The following is a 7,500-nucleotide window of genomic DNA, read 5'->3' on the forward strand; positions in this document are numbered from 1 at the left end:
ATAACAAATACGGTCTTAGCTGTCATATATAGCAATTTTTGTGTGATAAAAGTTTTGGTTGTGGACAGAAACGAGGCCGTTTTAGGCGGCAAATTTAGAGTGAATGCTGCAAAAAGTGAAAACAAGTCGCGTAAGGCGAAATTACTACATTTAGTCAAGCTGTGGAACTCACAGAATGAAACTGAACGTAGTCCGCCGCTAGTGCAAAAGGCAGTGAAAGTGACGAGCCTGTTTGGCGCGGTAGCGGTTGCGCTGTGCTTCATAGCACGCTTTACTGTACCTCTCTTCGTTTTAAGTTTCTGAGCGTGTTTTTAATCCAAACATATCATATCTATATGTTTTTGGAATCAGGAACCGACAAGGAATAAGATGATTTTTTTTTTAAATCGATTTCGGAAATTTAATTTTGATCATAAGTTTTATATTTTTAATTTTCAGAGGTTGTTTTTAATCCGAATATAACATATTTATATGTTTTTGGAATCAGAACATGATAAAGAATAAGATGAACGTAAATTTGGATCGTTGTATAAAAAATTTTTTTAATGACCAAAGTCATTAATTAATTTTTAAGCCACAAAGCTGAAATGCAATACCGAAGTCCGGCCTTCGTCGAAGATTGCTTGGCCAAAATTTCAATCAATTTGATTGAAAAATGAGGGTGTGACAGTGCCGCCTCAACTTTTACAAAAAGCCGGATATGACGTCATCAAAGACATTTATCGAAAAAAAAATACTTCCGGGGATATCATTCCCAGGAACTCTCATGTAAAATTTCATAAAGATTGGTCCAGTAGTTTAGTCTGAATCGCTCTACACACACACACGCACAGACAGACACACACACACACACACACACACACACACATACACCACACCCTTGTCTCGATTCCCCCCTCTACGTTAAAACATTTAGTCAAAACTTAATGTAACAAGTCGCGTAAGGCGAAATAACAACATTTAGTCAAGAATGAAACTGAACACAATGCTTTTTTCACCAAGACCACATACTCGTAGTTTCGTCAGTCCACCGCTCGTGGCAAAGGCAGTAAAATCGACAAGCCATGCAGAATAGTGCGGTAGTGGTCGCGCTGAGCAGGACAACACGCTTTTCTGTATGTCTATTCTTTTTACATTTAGTCAAGTTTTGACTAAATGTTTTAACATAGAGGGGGAATCGAAACGAGGGTCGTGGTGTATGTGTGTGTGTGTGTGTGTGTGAGTGTGTGTGTGTGTGTGTGTGTGTGTGTGTATGTGTGAGTGTGCGTGCGTGCGTGCGTGCGTGTAGAGCGATTCAGACCAAACTACTGGACCGATCTTTATGAAGTTTTACATGAGAGTTCCTGGGATTGATATCCCCGAACTTTTTTTTCTTTTTTTCGATAAATGTCTTTGATGACGTCATATCCGGCTTTTCGTGAAAGTTGAGGCGGCACTGTCACGCTCTCATTTTTCAACCAAATTGGTTGAAATTTTGGTCAAGTAGTCTTCGACGAAGCCCGGACTTCGGTATTGCATTTCAGCGTGGTGGCTTAAAAATTAATTAATGACTTTGGTCATTAAAAATCTGAAAATTGTAAGAAAAAAACATATCTATAAAACGATCCAAATTTACGTTTATCTTATTCTCCATCATTTTCTGATTCCAAAAACATATAAATATGTTATATTTGGATTAAAAACAAGCTCTGAAAATTAAAAATATAAAAATTATTATCAAAATTAAATTTTTGAAATCAATTTAAAAACACTTTCATCTTATTCCTTGTCGGTTCCTGATTCCAAAAACATATAGATATGATATGTTTGGATTAAAAACACGCTCAGAAAGTTAAAACGAAGAGAGGTACAGAAAAGCGTGCTATCCTTCTCAGCGCAACTACTAAACCGCTCTTCTTGTCAATTTCACTGCCTTTGCCATGAGCATGAGCGGTGGACTGACGATGCTACGAGTACATACGGTCTTGCTGAAAAATTGCATTGCGTTCAGTTTCATTCTGTGAGTTCGACAGCTACTTGACTAAATGTTGTATTTTCGCCTTACGCGACTTGTTAGCTTACTGAGTTTGTTTTTAATCCAAACATATCATATCTATATGTTTTTGGAATCAGGGACTGACAAGGAATAAGATGAAATTGTTTTTAAATCGATTTCGGAAAATTAATTTTAATCATAATTTTTATATTTTTAATTTTCAGAGCTTGTTTGTTTGGAATCAGAAAATGACGAAGAATAAGATGAAATTGTTTTTGGATCGTTTAATAAAAAAATAATTTTAATTACAAGTTTCCGATGTTTAATGACCAAACTCATTCATTAGTTTTTAAGCCACCAAGCTGAAATGCAATACCAAAGTCCGGCCTTCGTCGAAGATTGCTTTGCCAAAATTTCAATCAATTTGATTGAAAAATGAGGGTGTGACAGTGCCGCCTCAACTTTTACAAAAAGCCAGATATGACGTCATGAAAGGTATTTATTGAAAAAATGAAAAAAACGTTTGGGGATATCATTCCCAGGAACTCTCATGTCAAATTTCATAAAGATCGGTCCAGTAGTTTAGTCTGAATCGCTCTACACACACACACACGCACAGACAGACAGACAGACACACACACATACACACACACACACACACACACACACACACACACACACACGACACACACACACACACACACACATACACCACCACCCTCGTCTTGATTCCCCGTCAATGTTAAAACATTTAGTTAAAACTTGACTAAATGTAACCCGTCGCGTAAGGCGAAATTACTACATTTAGTCAAGCTGTGGAACTCACAGAATGAAACTGAACGTAGTCCGCCGCTAGTGCAAAAGGCAGTGAAAGTGACGAGCCTGTTTGGCGCGGTAGCGATTGCGCTGTGCTTCATAGCACGCTTTACTGTACCTCTCTTCGTTTTAACTTTCTGAGCGTGTTTTTAATCCAAACATATCATATCCATATGTTTTTGGAATCAGGAACCGACAAGGAATAAGATGAAATAGTTTTTAAAACGATTCCGGAAATTTAATTTTGATCATAAATTTTATATTTTTAATGTTCAGAGCTTGTTTTTAATCCAAATATAACATATGTATATGTTTTTGGAATCAGAAAATGACAAAGAATAAGATGAAATTGTTTTTGGATCGTTTAATAAAAAAATAATTTTAATTACAAGTTTCCGATTTTTAATGACCAAACTCACTCATTAGTTTTTAAGCCACCAAGCTGAAATGCAATACCAAACCCCGGCCTTCGTCGAAGATTGCTTTGCCAAAATTTCAATCAATTTAATGGAAAAATGAGGGTGTGACAGTGCCGCCTCAACCTTTACAAAAAGCCGGATATGACGTCATCAAAGGTATGTATCGAAAAAAAGAAAATACATCCGGGGATATCATACCCAGGAACTCTCATGTCAAATTTCATAAAGATCGGCCCAGTAGTTTAGTCTGAATCGCTCTACACACACACACAGACAGACAGACAGACACACACACACACATACACCACGACCCTCGTCTCGATTCCCCCCTCTATGTTAAAACATTTAGTCAAAACTTGACTAAATGTAAAAAGAGAAAAAGCCTAACGGTTTTGAGGTTTGTGTTTCTGCAACTGTTTTGACATGTGCAGCGAGGGTGAATACAGCGAATGAAATTGTTTTGAGCGCTCTAGCGCCGTTAATTTGTCAGAACAGGAGGTGGTACATATTAGTAGCCGCTCCATATTAGGAGCCTTTCCCCTACGTGACGTTTAGGGGTGTTCTCAGTGCTGTTATGAAAATAAGTCTGTGTACACTGTCCATATTTTTACACAGCAAATAACTGATCCTGGAGTATGGGCCGTGGTAATTTCAGTGCAGCATAGTGTGAAAAGGTTAAAAACAATAATGTCTGAACTATATCGATCGCTGTTCGAAGTGTAATCGGAAAATCACAACGTCTGTTGTCTCAGCAAGCCCAGAATTGGAAATTTTGAAAACCGAGATCTCGCGACACACAAAAATGCAATGACGTCATATCTCGTTGAAATAGTCCATGACGTCAGGTTCTTTTTGTTTTGCGATTTGGAGTGAAATGCTCAGTCTTTCAGCCATTTCCAGAAAACAGACTTCTAGGGACATTTTAAAGTCCTTGGCAGAAGTTGGTGAGTTTCACAAACACTTTATTCATCAGAATCTATCCGGAGAATTGTCTACCAACGTTATTTACTTTCTTTATTGGCTTTCATTTCGTCGGGGGAAAAATCAGTCTGTTTTACAAACACTGTTATTGTTATCTTGAACTTTAGCGTTGTAAATGCAGGATTTTCAGCGGCCTGGTAGAGTAAGAGCCCCTTTACCTCGGACAAGTTTTCACAACATCCGGAGCATGTTCCACGTTTCCGATCGTATGTGTGTGCTATGCAGCGTGCGCTAAACCATTTTCTTTCGAAAATACAGCAGAACAATAGTGACTGCGCGTGAGCGAGAAATAAAAAGACCAAAACCTACTGTACTCCCGTGTTTAACGAAGACGATACAAATCACAATTTTCCACGTTTCGACCCTAGGGTCTTTCTCAGGAACACAAAACACGAAACAGAGCGGATAAAAGAAGACGACAGACAACAGAACAGAAAGAAGAACAACAGTTGTCACGATTCACGAACCAAATCAAACGGACAGAGGAGTAAGGGAGGCTATTCTAGATTCAGAAAACGAAAATAAACAAAGGGACTGCATTCATACACTGAGCCCAAAAAGTTAAGGATAATTTTTCAGTGGTATACACCAGATGTTAACCAGCAGTTTTTGGGTCAGAAATTAACGTGTATTTTAAGATTTGTCTTTCTTCTGCTCAAAAATGACTTTCAGGAATCTGAGCAATATTTGGGCATGACGTCACATGTTCGTGACCATGCCTACCCTCAAAAATGGCGTTTTTTGACGGCATGATTCACCATCAACAGTCAAAACGGCGACTTAAACTGAACGATATTTTGCATTTTTTACACCAAAATGTTTATTTGGTGTCTTACCTAACAAGTCATACAAAGTTCGTTCAAATCCGTCGCGCAGTAAGGCTAATCTACCGTGTAAAGGAAAGCGACCACTATCCTGAAAAACAGCAACAAATCCAGGGTTTTTGTGGTGCTTTTGCTGGGTAGCTGCAGTTGATATGCAATACATATAAAACTACAAATAGCAGCCTCTCCAAATTACACAGAACGATGACAAAGACCCTCATCTGGATTCGCGCTAGTACTTGGAGCAAACCGAACCCGAGAATGGACGTTGTAACGGTTTTCCGTTAAAAATTTGCAAACGTTCTTAACGTCCTAGAAACAAATGTGACATGCACGCAATTCTGTGTACTTTGCAAAGAATTGTGCCATTACATGTGTGCCAAGTTTCAGAAACATTCTTTCGTGTGCTCAAAAGATATATAGCCTCATGACTTTGAAGAAATAGAAAGTAAAATCTCACACCGCTCTGCTGTTCTATTTTTAGACGATGACGTCTGCAAAACTCATATCAAGGTGGCTGAGTGATCAGGACACACATTTTCCACTATCGACACAATGCTCTTACAGACTCTTAAAAACCTGGCGATGTCCATCTCCACAGCTCCAGACGACGATGAGAAAAACCCAGTGTTGGCTCCATCTGACGTCATATTTTTGGAATTATATGACGTCATGTCTGCTTTCTTCTGTTATTTGATTCTTTGTAATCTTTACTTCTTTCTTATACAGCACAGCTGTGTTCAAAACACGCGAAAAGTTCTTTTCTGCAACTTCTACCGAGCAAGTGATTCGCATCGGAGAACGAGAATCAAAATTATAGAAAAAGTCCTAAAAAAAAGTTGCGCAAAAGACACCAGGGGCAGTATTTTTCACCTCTTTTCAAACGATCATACCTTTTGAGCCCGTGAAAGAATGTTTTTGAAACTTGGCACACATGTAATGGCACCATTCTTTGCAAAGTATACAAAGTTGCGTGCATGTTAGTTGTTACATTTGTTTCTTAGACGTTACAAACGTTTCCAAATTTTTAACGGAAAACCGTTACAATGTCCATTCTTGGGTTCTGTTTGACCTAAGTACTGGAACATATCCAGATGAGGGTTTTTGTCATCGCGCTGGGAAATTTGGAGAGGCTGCTATTTGTAGTTTTAGATTTATTGCATATCAACTGCGGCTACCCAGCAAAAACACCATAAAAACCCTGGATTTTTTGCTGTTTTTCAGGATTGTTGTCGCTTTCCTTTACACGTTGGATCAGCCTAACTGCGCGGCGGATTTGAACGAAATTTTTTGGTGTAAAAAATGCAAAATATTATTCAGTTTAAAGGCACAGTAAGCCTCCCGTAAACCATCACAGAGCTCCCCGAGCGTCTACATACAGTACAAGCATACTTCCATTTGAACGCTCACCGAACGGGAACATCCTGGCTGCTTTCTGTCGAGCGTGAGAAATTTTCAAAGAATTTATTTTCGTGGACTTGGCCTGCTACAACAATGGCGCCTCGTTTTGGTGCTGGACGGCTGTTATGATACCGGAAATCACGCCCGGGCAGTAAGCCTCCCGTAAACCATCACAGATACTGTCAGGCTTTTACACACAGTACAAACACGCTTCCATTTGAACACTCACCGAACGGGAACATCCTAGGTGCCCTACGTAAAGAGCGAGCAATTTTCAAAGAAATAATTTTTCGGATTGTCCCCATCTCAATCGGACCCATCCTGAACTCAGGTCAAAAATGAGTTACTTCCCTTCAACTGGCGATAGCCGTGGAGCGATGATTATCAGAATGATTCGGACCGTGGTGCGTTTTGGCGCTAGACCTAACTTTTAAAATCTAAATAATAAATTCTCAGCTTGTTACACAAACATTCTTAAATAATAAAAGAATTCTTTTTTCATCAAGACAAGATCAGTACAATTCGAAGTTTTGAAAGTTTGAAAAGCCTGAAAGCAGGGTCACGCAAGGTCGTGATTTTCATAGCAGACGACGGTTTATAGGCAGTCAAAAGCCATCGCTAGAGTTCTTATGAATCACATTCGGTTTTTTGACTCACATGCGAAGCAAAAGTGAGTCTATGTACTCACCCGAGTCGTCCGTCCGTCCGTCCGTCCGTCCGGCCGGCCGGCCGTCCGGAAAACTTTAACGTTGGATATTTCTTGGACACTATTCAGTCTATCAGTACCAAATTTGGCAAGATGGTGTATGATGACAAGGCCCCAAAAAACATACATAGCATCTTGACCTTGCTTCAAGGTCAAGGTCGCAGGGGCCATAAATGTTGTGTAAAAAACAGCTATTTTTCACATTTTTCCCATTTTCTCTGAAGTTTTTGAGATTCAATACCTCACCTATATGTGATATATAGGGCAAAGTAAGCCCCATCTTTTGATACCAGTTTGGTTTACCTTGCTTCAAGGTCAAGGTCACAGGAGCTCTTCAAAGTTGGATTGTATACATATTTTGAAGTGACCTTGACCCTG

At 39.2% G+C, this 7,500-nt stretch overlaps 1 protein-coding gene across 2 annotated transcripts in view; it reads left to right on the forward strand.

Annotated features, from left to right (window-relative positions):
- Nucleotides 1-7,500, forward strand: part of LOC138953621 (solute carrier organic anion transporter family member 4C1-like) — a 40,955-nt gene that overhangs the window by 1,378 nt on the left and 32,077 nt on the right. Inside the window, exon 1 of one of the 2 annotated variants that reach the window (XM_070325497.1) lies at nt 4,052-4,154. The exons of the other annotated variant lie outside the window; for it this stretch is intronic. The gene's annotated coding sequence lies outside the window, so the exon portion shown is untranslated. Of the gene's footprint in view, nt 1-4,051; nt 4,155-7,500 lie in introns of those variants that run through there. 2 annotated transcript variants of the gene reach the window in all.

This window comes from Littorina saxatilis, linkage group LG17, assembly GCF_037325665.1.
Source record: "Littorina saxatilis isolate snail1 linkage group LG17, US_GU_Lsax_2.0, whole genome shotgun sequence".
NCBI lineage: Eukaryota > Metazoa > Mollusca > Gastropoda > Littorinimorpha > Littorinidae > Littorina > Littorina saxatilis.